Genomic DNA, 12,322 nt, shown 5'->3' with positions numbered 1-12,322 from the left:
ATGTGCCAGGCACTGTGTTAGGAGTTGAGGATATGGACAGACAGGAGACTGCCTTTCTGAGGTCTGTTACCCGCCATAAAATGCCATGTGAGTAAATATCTCAAAGACCTAAACCTTGCTGGAGGCTCAGAGAGCTTCTCTGAAAACATGACATTTAAAGGAACCTGAAGGGTTAAGACGAGGTTATGTAGGGGGAAAAGAAAAAGGTGGAGGGTCAGGCAAGGATCATGTTGATCAAGGTAGGAAGTTCAGAATTGTCCACTTAAAACAACATTGGATGCAATATGGGTACTGTATTTGAAGGACAGGTCGGAAGGGTAAATGAGCAGCACAGCATTGATTTAGATATGTGTGGTCAGGAAAGAAAGGCGTCAAAGAAGACTCTGATTTCTGGCTTAAACAGTGGGTTTCTTGTGCCATTTGCTGAAGTAAGGAACAAGTTTCAAGGGGTAAACAATGGGTTCAATTTTGAACTTGCCAATTGGAAGTATCCTTGAGATGGAGATGTTGAGTGGGCACTTGGATATCCAAATACGGCCAACCTTTTGGCTTATTTATTTATTTATTTTTTGAGATTGAGTCTTGCTCTGTTGCCCAGGCCTGGAGTATAGTGGTGTAATCTCGGCTCACTGCAACCTTTGCCTCCTGGGTTCAAGCAATTCTGCCTCAGCCTCTCGAGCAGCTGGGATTACAGGTACCTGCTACCATGCCTCGCTGATTTTTTTTTTTTTTTGTATTTTTAGTAGAGATGGGGTTTCACCATGTTGGCCAGGCTGGTCTTCAACTCCTGACCTCAAGTGATCCACCCACCTCAACCTCTCAAAGTGCTAGGATTACAGATGTGAGCCACTGCGTTTAGCTAACATTTTGACTTAAAATAAACATTAGCAGTTTCCTCTAGATGGATGGTAATTAAAATCATGGTATGACGAGAGAGAAACTCTATAGAGAGAAGATAAGCCAGGATTAGAAAGTATTTCAAGAATGGTCACATACGCAGCAAATAATAATGTTTATAAAGATGGCAGAACGGGTAAGGGATTTGCCCTAGATCTAAAGAGGACCAGGTCCACGGTAAGGAAGAGGAGGAAGGAGTACTATAAATGTCTTAATTTCCTATTGTTGCTGTAACAAATTGCTGTAAACTTTGGGACTTAAATCAACATAAATTCGTTATCTACAGTCCTGAAGGCCAGAAGTTTGATGGGGGTTTTGTGGGGTTAAATCAAGATTTCAACGGGCCTGCATTCCTTATGGAGGTTCTAGGGGGGAATCTGTGCCTTGCCTTTTCCAGTTTCTAGAGGCTACCCACTCCAACTTCTGCTGTGGTCACTGAACCTTCTCCCTTTTAAAAGGACCCTTGTGATTACACTGAATCTGCCGAGATAATATAGGGTAATCTCCCCGCCTCAGGATCCTTAAGGTAGTCGTATCTACAAAGTTCTTTTTGTAGATATGGTGACATGTTAATAGGTTTGGGGATTAGGACGTGGACATCTTGGGATGGAATAAGAGTATTATTCTGACTACCACGTGTGATAGGGTTTAGATTTGTTGGGAAATGTTGACACTTCCCTTCTGCCCAAATTTGCTTTCTCTGAGAGGTCGTTTGCTGACTTCAGCCTTTCTTAGTCACTCAGCCCCATAGGCACAACCTAGAGTTAATTCTTTTCTCCAACACTAATAATTCTTTGGCCCTCCTAGGCCCTATAATTTATTTGTCCTACTACCTCAGTCTGTATGCTGTGTTTCCCAAGTACCTCTGCTTAGATTCCATTAACCGTCTTATATGGTTTGATGCTGTGTCCCAAATTTCCTGTCGAATTGTAATCCCCACATGTCAGGGTAGGGTCCTGATAGAAGGTGACGGATCATGAGGGCGGTTTCCCCATGCTGTTCTTGTGATGGTGAGTGAGTTCTCATGAAATCTGATGGTTTAAAAGTGTGTGGCAGTTCCCCCTTTGCATTGTACCTCTCCTGCCACCATATGAAGGTCCTTGCTTCCCCTTCTGCCTTGATTGTAAGTTTCCTGAGGCCTCTCAGTCATGTTTCCTGTTCAGCCTGCAGAACTGTGAGTCAATTAAACCTCTTTTCTTCATAAATTACCCAGTTTCCCGTAGTTCTTTATAGCAGTGAGAAAACGGACTAATACACTATCATTGTAATCGTTCTGTATACCCCTACTCTCTTCCCTCCCTCTAGCTTCCTTGTACTCCTAGCAAAACTCAACCCTGGTTAAATCCAATCTGAGATTAATGTGTGGGAGGTTTCAAGGGGAGTACTTTTGGGAAAAACACTTCAGAGAGCAAGTAAGTTTGGGCAGGGCAAGAAATTGAACTACGATAGAGTCCCAGGAAACCCCTCGGTCCTGGGCAGACTAGGCTGGTTGGTCATCCTAGTTGCAGCAGCAGCTTTAGTTGATCTTGTAGGTGTCTTGGATGCTGGGATGGCCTTCCAGAGAGATTCTGAATCAAGGCAAGGGGGCAGGGCCTTTGAACCCCTACAGAGACTAGTTATTGGATGCACAGAGGTCTTTTCCCTGTTATTGAAAACCCGTTTGAATACATGTATTGTCTCACATATTTTTCTGTCTCTCATATCTTATAAAGAAGGGGCTGAATAAATGACTGCTGAATTGAAAGGGGGAAAATGTTGACTTCTTGGATGTGACCTACTGTCCAGGCCTCAGAAAACTATCCCCAAATAGGAAGCAAGATCTTCCTTCACATTCACAAATACTTATTCAGTGACTGCAGTGGGGTAAGCAGTAGGGCAAGGTAAAGGATACAGCAGAAAATTCAGTCATGGTTCCTATCCTTACTTGTCTTACAATCTAGCAAGGGATTCAGTCAGACATTGCATAATTTTATCACTAATTACTTCATTATATAAACTGCTATGAGAGTCAGGAATAGGTAGCTATGAGAACATGGAATAGGGGAGCCCTGACCTATTTGGCTGGGGAGGTAGTAGGAAGGACTCCTTTAGGAAGAGACACATAAAGTAAGGTTTGGGTGAATAAGAATTGGCAGGGTAGAGTGGAGAGTCTTTGAAAAAGTGTTACAGCAGATGTGTTTGAGGAAGAAAGGCCAGTGTGACTGAAGTGTGTTGTGCACGGAAGAGCAAGAAAGCCTTAGTCCTTCCAGAAACTCCTGTTATTTGTGTTTTCATACTTGAGTCTAAGACATTCCATTCTGACATCTGCTGGCTATTTTATATACTGCAGTTCCAAATTCTACTACACAAGAACAACCTTTAATAACTGATTTTTTGAAATTTGTAATAATAAATTTGAGATAAAACACAAGATCTTTTCTTTACTCTATGTTGTGGACATCACCCAGGAGACAGTGAACTGTTGTTACTTACAGGCTACTTGTGTGTGCTCAGTATTACAGATACGCATATGAGGTGCCAATTGCCTAATTTAGTATAAGTTCATAAAAACATAGAAATCACATATATAAAAGTTGAATATACTTGTTTCCGAGATGTTAAAACATTACAAAATCATTTAGCACTTTGTCTTTTAAACATAATATATGATGAAATATTTTCAGTTATGAAATATATTCTTAAATTGTTTCTTCAGAAATAAAATGCAGCTGATTTTAGTCCAACAGTCATTTTAAGACTAAAAAGATCTTTAAGTATTTCTAATAGTTTTTCTTTTTCTCAGTAACATTAGTAATAGTAGAGTTGACCCCGGAACAACACAGATTTGAAGTGCACAGGTCCACTGACGTGCAGATTTTTTTCAATAAATATATTGGAAAATTGGAGATTTTCAACAATTTGAAAAAAGCACACATGTAGCTTAGAAATACTGAAAAAAATTAAGAAAAGGTATGTCATGAATGCATAAAATATATGTAGATTGTAGTGTATTTACTGCCATAAAATGCACACATCTAGTATAAAAAGTTAAGATTTATCAAACTTTATGTATATAAACAGACCATACATAGCAAGATTTTGAGGTCCAGAGAAAGCTAGACAAAGATGCAGTATTAAATCATTGCTGCATAAAATTGTCTTTTGTAATAGTGTACCACTGTAAATCCATAGCCACCTCTTGTTGCTACTGCAGGGAGCTCAAGTGTAGGTATCCACTTAAAACGCCATGTGATGCTCATCTCTGCATGAGCAATTCCTCTCTCCATTAAATGGCAAATCAAAGTAAAAAGTGATCCCTCTCTGTTCTTGCATATTTTTTGTGTTTAATGCCATACCGTAAAACCTTGAATAACTCCATCGGATCCATATAGAATGCCACTAATGATGCTGGAAGTTTTCCCAAGAAGCAGAGAAGAGTCATGACAGTACAGGAAAAAGAATTGCTTGATATGTACTATAGATTGAGGTCTGCAGCTGCAGTTGCTCTGATTTCAGACCAGATTAATCTTGTAAACAAAAAACCTAAACTTAGAATATATATAAATACAGTATAGTAGTGTCAATGCTTTTTCTCTTTGAGATCTTCTTAATATTTTCTCTATCTTTGTTGTAAGAATACAATATATAATAATGATACAAAGTATGTATTAATCTATTTTTTATGTTATCAGTAAGGTTTCCATGCAAAAGTAGGCTAACAGTAGTTAAGTTTTGGGGAGTCAAAGTTACATGCAGATTTTTGACTGTGCAGGTGTTGGTGCCCCTAACTCCCACATTATTCAAGTGCAATTTATTTTCCTTTCCACTTAAGTCTATAGAGGGCAAAAGTGCAAAAAAGAAATTATTACATAAATAGATGTACAAAGATACTACTGTATTTGAAATCAAATGTTCCATAGGCAGCCGCCTCACCACACAGTCACTTGAAATGTTCACTAATCAGCTTACCTATTAAAGTATAAATTTGGTGAACAAAATGATTTAGGGACAGCAAGTTGTAATGTAGAAATTGTGGGTTGTTGGAAAGTGGAGGTCTGTATACATGGAAAGAGCATTATAATTAGGATTTCGAAGTCCTGTACTATAGTTTCAGCTCTGCTATTTATTATGCGACTCTATGAGTCAGATTTTTTAGTTGCAAACATCAAAACCCAATTTTGACAGAAAGAAAAGTATTTTATTAAAAGGATAATAGGGGAGTTCAGCATCACCAAGAGGCCTAGAGAATCAAGCTTGGAGAGTAGACAACTGGAACATCACCCTTTGTCACTTGGTCATACTCCACAGAGCTGGTGCAGTGAGGATGCCATTTCTGCTGAACATTAGGTGCCACCACTTACTTTGCCAAAGCTATCTACACAGAACCCTGGATCACGGCAGCCAATGCTGTTCTAAGAACTTGCTGCACTTGCCATGGTCCCAGAGAGAATTATTCCAGAGACTTTATTGTGTTTCTGGTTCTTAATTCAAAATCAAGAGTAATTTGTAGCATTAGAGTTACAAGGGGACGCAGAGAAAATACCTGGAAATTACACTTTTTTTTTTGGAGACAGAGTCTCCCTCTGTTGCCCAGGCTGGAGTGCAATGGTGCAATCTTGGCTCACTGCAACCTCTGCCTCAGGTTCAAGCGATTTTCCTGCCTGAGCCTCCCGAGTAGCTGAGATTATAGGCATGTACCACCATGCCCGGCTAATTTTTGTATTTTTACTAGAGATAGGGTTTTGCCATGTGGTCAGACTGGTCTCAAACTCTGACCTCGTGATCCACCCACCTCGGCCTCCCAAAGTGCTGAGATTACAGGTGTGAGCCACCGCACCAGCCAAATTTCTACTTCTATAGTGAAAGGCATGTTCTGCTTCCCAGCAAACTCATAAACAGGGAATTCCCAAATATAGCAAAGGATCTCAGATCCTGGACAGCCAAAAAGGATTGTATGTCCACTAGGTTGGCCATGGACACCACTCTGTGTGAGCCTACTTTTTCTAGAAAGCAAAGTAAATAAAGCTCACATGGCTGAGGAGATTGTGTATGTTCACTTAGTCATTTGCCAGTAAACATTTACCAGGTACCAGGGCACAAAGATAAATAAGTTTCCTCTCTAGTCTAATGGTAGGATAGAGGCATGCACAAATGAGATGAGGGCAGAAAGAAGAGAAGGCTGAACTGTCGTCTATGTTGTTCTTACATTTAAGTAGTTACATTAAAAAAAAAATTTCCTGGCTGGGCACAGTGGCTCACGCCTGTGTCCTGAGGTCAGGAGTTTGAGACCAGCCTGACCAATGTGGTGAAACCCTGTCTCTACTAAAAATAGAAAAATTAAGCCAGGTGTGGTGGCACGCGCCTGTAGTTCCAGCTACTCGGGAAGCCTAGACAGGACAGTTGCTTGAACACAGGAGGCAGAGGTTGCAGTGAGCTGAGACTGAGCCACTACACTCTAGCCTGGGCGACAGAGCAAGACTCCATCTCAAAAAAAAAAAAAATCCCTGGTCGTTTGTGGTGGCTCATGCCTGTAATCTCAGAGCTTTGGGAGGCTGAGGTGGGCGAATAACCTGAGGTCAGGAGTTCAAGACCAACCTGACCAACGTGGTGAAACCCCATCTCTAAATACAAATATACAAAACCTAGCCCGGCCTGGTAGTGTGCACCTGTAATCCCAGCTACTCGGAAGGCTGAGGCAGGAGAATCACTTGAACCTGAAAAGCAGAGGTTGTACTGAGTCCACATTGCGGCATTGCACTCCAGCCTGGGTGACAAGAGCAAAACTCCATTTCAAAAAAAAAAAAAAAAAATTCCTGGCCAGGTGCAGTGGGTTACGCCCGTAATCCCAGCACTTTGGGAGGGCGAGGTGGGCGGATCACAAGGTCAGGAGATGAAGACCATCCTGGCTAACACACGGTGAAACCTCGTCTCTGCTGAAAATATAAAAAATTATCCCAACATGGTGGTACACGCTTGTAATCCTAGCTAGCTGGGAGGCTGAGGCAGAAGAATTGGTTGAACCTGGGAGGTGGAGATTGCAGTGAGCAGATATCGCACCATTGCACTCCAGCCTGGGCGGCAGTGAGACTCCATCTCAAAAAAAAAAACCCATTTCCCATTGTAGCATGTGATGCTTGCACCACTAACAAGGAAGACAGCTTGCTCTTGTAGGACACTGCTATAGCACTTCTTTGAAAGGCAGCTGTTTTATAGAAACACCAAAATGATAATGTTAGCTGGCACAAATCCAGAAACTCAAGCTTTTGATCATTTATTGACAGTCATGTCTGGACTGCCAGTTTCATGCAGGATACTTTTCAAAGGATTAAACATGGCATAGCTTTGCGAGTCAGAAAGGTAAATTATCAGGCTTATTGCAGTGTGAGACCACCCCTGTGGTCTTTCTTCTATACCTAGCTACTGTACAACTTTGTATCTTAAATTGTTGGCTTGAGGTTTCAGTGTTTGGTTTTCCCATTTATAAAAGAGGGCAGCTATATGATAACTTAGACCTCACCCAGAATCATACCACATTCAACATATGGTAATAATAGATGGAATACATTTTTATGCAATATAGGAATATATTCTGTAGAACCAGGGACTGAAAAAGGTCAGTAGGACCACAGGGTCAGTTATTTCAAGCCACAGTTTGGTGTAATAATTTTTCATAGTATTCTTGATAAATTACATTTCTGTAGCTGACATTCTCTCATATATTCCAGAGGTCTGTATCCAACTACTTTTTAATTTTTTTTTAGAGACAGGGTCTTGCTGTGTTGCCCAGGCTGATCTCAAACTCCTGGGTTCAAGCGATCCTCCTGCCTAAGCCTGCTGAATAGCTGGGATTACAGGTGAACTGCTTTTTTAATCATTCTACTACTTGGATGACACACAGGCATTTCAAAATTAATTATTTCTAATTGATAGACAATTGTACATATGTATGGGGTACATGTGATATTTGACTCATGCATGCAATGTGCAGTGATCAAATCAGGGTATTGTAGATATTCATCATCTCAAAAATTTATTTGTATTGGGAACATTTAAATCTTCTAGCTATTTTGAAATACACAATAAATTGTTAACAATAGTCACCTTACTGTGCTATCCAACACTAAAATTTATTCCTTCTATCCACATATTTACCCATTAACCAACTTTTCTCCATCTCCTTCCCCTTCCAGCCTCTGGTAACTGTCATTCTACTTACCAACTTCATGAGATCAACCTTTTTTTTTTTTAATCTGAGTCTCACTCCTATCACCCAGGCTGGAGTGCAGCGGTGTGATCTCAGCTCACTGCAACCTCTTCCACCCAGGTTCAAGGGATTCTCCTGCCTCAACTTTCTGAGTAGCCACTGCGCTTGGCTAATTTTTTTGTATATTTAGTAGAGACAGGATTTCACCATTTTGGCCAGGCTGGTCTTGAATTCCTGACCTTGTGATCCACCCACCTCAGCCTCCCAAAAGGCTGGGATTACAGGCGTGAGCCACCATGCCCGGCCAAGATCAACTTTTTTAGCTCCCATGTATGAGTGAGAACGTGCAATATTTGTCTGTCTGTGCATGGCTTATTTCACTTTGCATAATGACCTCCAGTTCCATCTGTGTTACTGCCAATGACAGGCTGAATAGTATTCTGTTGTGTATATATGCCACATTTTTTTAGTTATTCATTTGTTGATGAATACTTAAGTTGTTTCCATATCTTGGCTATTGTGAATAGTGCTAAAATAAAGATGGGGATGCAGGCATACCTTTGATATACTGATTTTCATTCCTTGATAAATATCCAGCAGTGGGACTGCTGGATCATATGGCAGTTCTATTTTTAGTTTCTTTGAGAAACCTACATACATTTTTCTATAATGGCTGTATAATTCAGTGTATGTCCTCACCAGCATTTGTTATTTTTTTGTCTTTTTGTTAATACCCATTCTAACTGGCAGTGTCAAATTTAACAAGTTCAAACGGGAGTTCTTGATCTCCCCTACAAATATGTTCCCCTTACAATAAATAGCACCTCCATTGGCCCAGTTACTAAGTGCAGCTACCAATCTCTGCTTCCACTCTTCACTCCTGCCTTCTTCACATAGTAGCTGACATAAACCATTTTAAAAAGGTATTAAATCCTCTACCCCTTCAGTGGCTTCCTGTTACATACAATTTTAAAATCCTTTCCATGGCCTACTAAGTGCTGCATGATCTGGCCCCTACTTACCTTTCTGACCTCAACTTATACTGTTCTCTCCCTTAAGAAGCTTCAGACAAGCTAGGCATTTTCCATTTCCACAAAGAGCAATCTTTTCTCCTCCAATCCAACCCACCTGGTCAAAGAGCTTTCAAGGGGCTTACCCTGCCCCTCTTCCATTTGGCTGTTATCTTACTCTGAGATGTCTTCCTTGACTACCCTTCCTTGGTCCCTAATTTATTTAGTTTTATTTTTGAAACAAGAGTCTCGCCCTGTTGCCCAGGCTGGAGTGCAGTGGCATGATCATCGCTCACTGTTAATCTTGAACTCCTGAGCTCAAGTGATCTTTCCTCCAGCCTCGGCCTCCAGAAGCGCTGGGATCACAAGCATGAACCACCACACCTGGCCCTGTTTTTAAATTACAGTTCCTTCCGTGCATTTACTATAATTTTAAACACATTCGTTTAAATGATACTTGATTACTGTCTACCTTCTCCACTAGATAATTAATTTCAGGAGAACAGGAACCGAATCTGCTTTGTTCAGTTTGTGCTCATAATAGTAATGGCACCAGCAGCAACAAACATACAGCATGTATTTTGTGGCAGGCATTATGATAAGCGCTGTACATACAACTAATTTAATATGTGCTTCTAGTATATTGCCCGTCAGGTAGCTAATAGTCAGTTTGTTCAATCAATGAACCCAGCCCCTAGGTGCTCACCTACAGGAAGCCTAGCATCCCGGAAACTGCTCATTATACTGTTAGATAACCGGTGCTCACAGGAATCTTCTTTACACTGTATTGGCCTTAGCGTATCTCCCTGCAGTTTCCACCCACTGGTTCTATTTCTGCCCCTTTTGGGGCCACGCAACACGAGCCTGAATCGTCCTTCCGCAAGCTCGCCTTTGCAGGACCCTGAAACCCACGCGCTCCCTTCTCGTGTCCCTTCCTCCCGCCTCCCGGTACCCCTCCTGCAGATACAACTTTTCTGCACGGTGGTCGAGAAGCCCAACCCTGGCCAGCCAGCAGCTCCCGGCATCCTTCGCCGCCTCGCGCGTCACGTGACGGCGGCGGCCCCGCACGCTCCCGAGGCGACTGTCCGCCCCCGGGCGGGGCCGGCCGCGCGCCGCAATCCTATCGGCTGCTGCGGCTCCAGCGGGGGCGGCCGGCGGCTTCCAGGGCACCCGCGGCCGCGGCCCGGACTCCGCGGTGGGCGAGCGCCCTGCAAGGTAAGCGGCGGGTGCGCAGAGGCTGCGGGCGAACTTGGGCGGCCGGGGGCGGGAACCCGGGGCACTTCCCCAGGCTACCGACCCAGGAGGCGCCGCTCCGTCCTGGCCGAGGCTGAGCGTCTGGTCCGGCTTCGGGCTTCGGGCTTCAGGGGTCTGGCGGGACCGGGAGGGGTGCCCTCAGGCCGCCCGCGGCTCCGCGCTCTCCCAGCACCTGGAGGCTCTGGCGCGCCGACTGAGAGCTGTGCCTTGGTTTCTCCTCGCGTAAAACTACCGGCCGCGGAGGATGTATCTCCGCGGTGCCTCCAGCCCTGAGATTTTGCGAGTAAAGTCGAAGAGGGAGAGGCTGCCTCTTGGGATTGGAAGAGCCTTCACCTAGGAACGCAGAGGAAAATAGGGGGCTGAGCACCTACCGTGTATTTTATGCAAATCGCAAGCCTCTGAGAGACGGTTTCTTCATCTTTAAACAAAAAGTGATAATCCCTGCCCTGCCTTGCTCTTAGGACTACGGTGAAGAGCAGAGAGGAAAGTCATTTGAGGAGCCGGAACTCTGGAGTCAGTTAGCTCTGGGTTCAGATCCCAGTTCTGCCACTTACTGGCTCTGTGACTTTGAGCCAGATCGATTCCCCTCATCTGTTAAAAGAAGTTCGTAAACTCATGGGTTGCTGGGAGGATTAATTGTAAAGGGTTTAGCACACCGTGTCTGGCACAAAAGCCTCAGTAGATAATGCTGTTAGTAAAAGCATTAGTAGTAAGCTAGAGATTGCCCCCATGTGAAGGGTTTTTCAGCAGAATAATCACATTTGTTCTATGTTTTTAGTCCTAAAAACAGTGCCGTTTTGGTTTGTAAGATCCTTTCCCTTTTTCTCATTCTGGGCCCACTTTACCTTCTCTTTTACAATTGGCATATGAACCTGTTGTTCCTACCAAATGAGTCAGACTGGATGGGAGCGTCAGTTTACTTAAGCAGATGGGTATCAGATTCCCTCTGAGGGGAGAGAAAAGTGCCAGGCATGTGTTGTCACCAAAAAAAAACCACAGTACGGTGATTGACTGTCAGAGCTGGAGGATGCCTGGGAAACCATCTAATCCAGCTGTCTTCTTTGCCAATGGAGAGACTGGACCCAGAAGGAAGGAGGAGGACAGGACTTTGATATGCTCAGAACCCAACAGAGTGTTGGCAATGGGTAGTGGAGAGGTTGAACCTTTTACCTCAATTCTAATCTAAGTCAGCATTTATTCAACAGCTAATTATGGAACTCCTACTGTGTGCTTATATACCTACTGGATCTGGACATAGACCTGTGAACAAGACACACATGGTCCCTGTCCTCAAAGGGCTTTTTCCATGGCTAGCTATGTTAGTTTGAGGTTATATAATGTGTGTGTGTGTGTGTGTATCCATTTAAACCCAACTTGTGAAATGAGACATACATGTATATCCATCTCCCTGCCAGTTCTCAGTACATTTAAAAATAATAAGCTCCAGCTCCCAGTGAGCTTACCTCATAGCTGTTGGCCTCCAGGGACAGGAACACACAGAGAGGCCTGAATTGTTTCATGATCCCTCATACCAGTTCCAGAGCCTGGTGAGATTTGAGAGACTGGAGAAAAAGCTGCTTTGCCAGGGCTTTAGGGAAAGGATTTCCTTCTGGCCTGGAACACTTGGATTTCTTTGTCTTTCTGGTTGCAGACCTCTTATTGTTTTTAGATTTCTGAAAAGAGCCACCTTTACCATAGTGCCTTCATTTTGGTTGCTGTGGTTATCAGGGGAATTGTGTTTTTATCATCACACAAGTAGCTGTTATCAGGGGAATTGTGTTTTTATGGTCGCACAAGTAGCTGTTATCAGGGGAATTGTGTTTTTATGGTCGCACAAGTAACTGTTATCAGGGGAATTGTGTTTTTATGGTCGCACCAGTAACTTAAGCGATAAATCGTCAGTCACCAGTTCACCATGAGTTTCCGTCCTCTGGTTTGTTTCGGTTGCAGTGCAGTCACACAGTCCCTTGCTTCCCTC

At 43.1% G+C, this 12,322-nt stretch overlaps 1 protein-coding gene across 3 annotated transcripts in view; it reads left to right on the top strand.

Moving 5' to 3' along the window:
* Window positions 1-10,206: 10,206 nt before the first annotated feature.
* The window catches only part of FBXO10 (F-box protein 10), a 53,056-nt gene continuing 50,940 nt past the window's right edge, over window positions 10,207-12,322 (top strand). For all 3 annotated transcript variants that reach the window (XR_013535441.1, XR_013535438.1, XM_035252286.3), the window contains exon 1: window positions 10,207-10,305. The gene's annotated coding sequence lies outside the window, so the exon portion shown is untranslated. The remainder of the gene's footprint in view (window positions 10,306-12,322) is intronic.

Source organism: Callithrix jacchus, chromosome 1 (assembly GCF_049354715.1).
Source record: "Callithrix jacchus isolate 240 chromosome 1, calJac240_pri, whole genome shotgun sequence".
In the NCBI taxonomy this organism is placed as follows: domain Eukaryota; kingdom Metazoa; phylum Chordata; class Mammalia; order Primates; family Cebidae; genus Callithrix; species Callithrix jacchus.
Note: the sequence above shows the minus strand (reverse complement) of the source record. Positions and strands in the feature narration are given on the sequence as shown.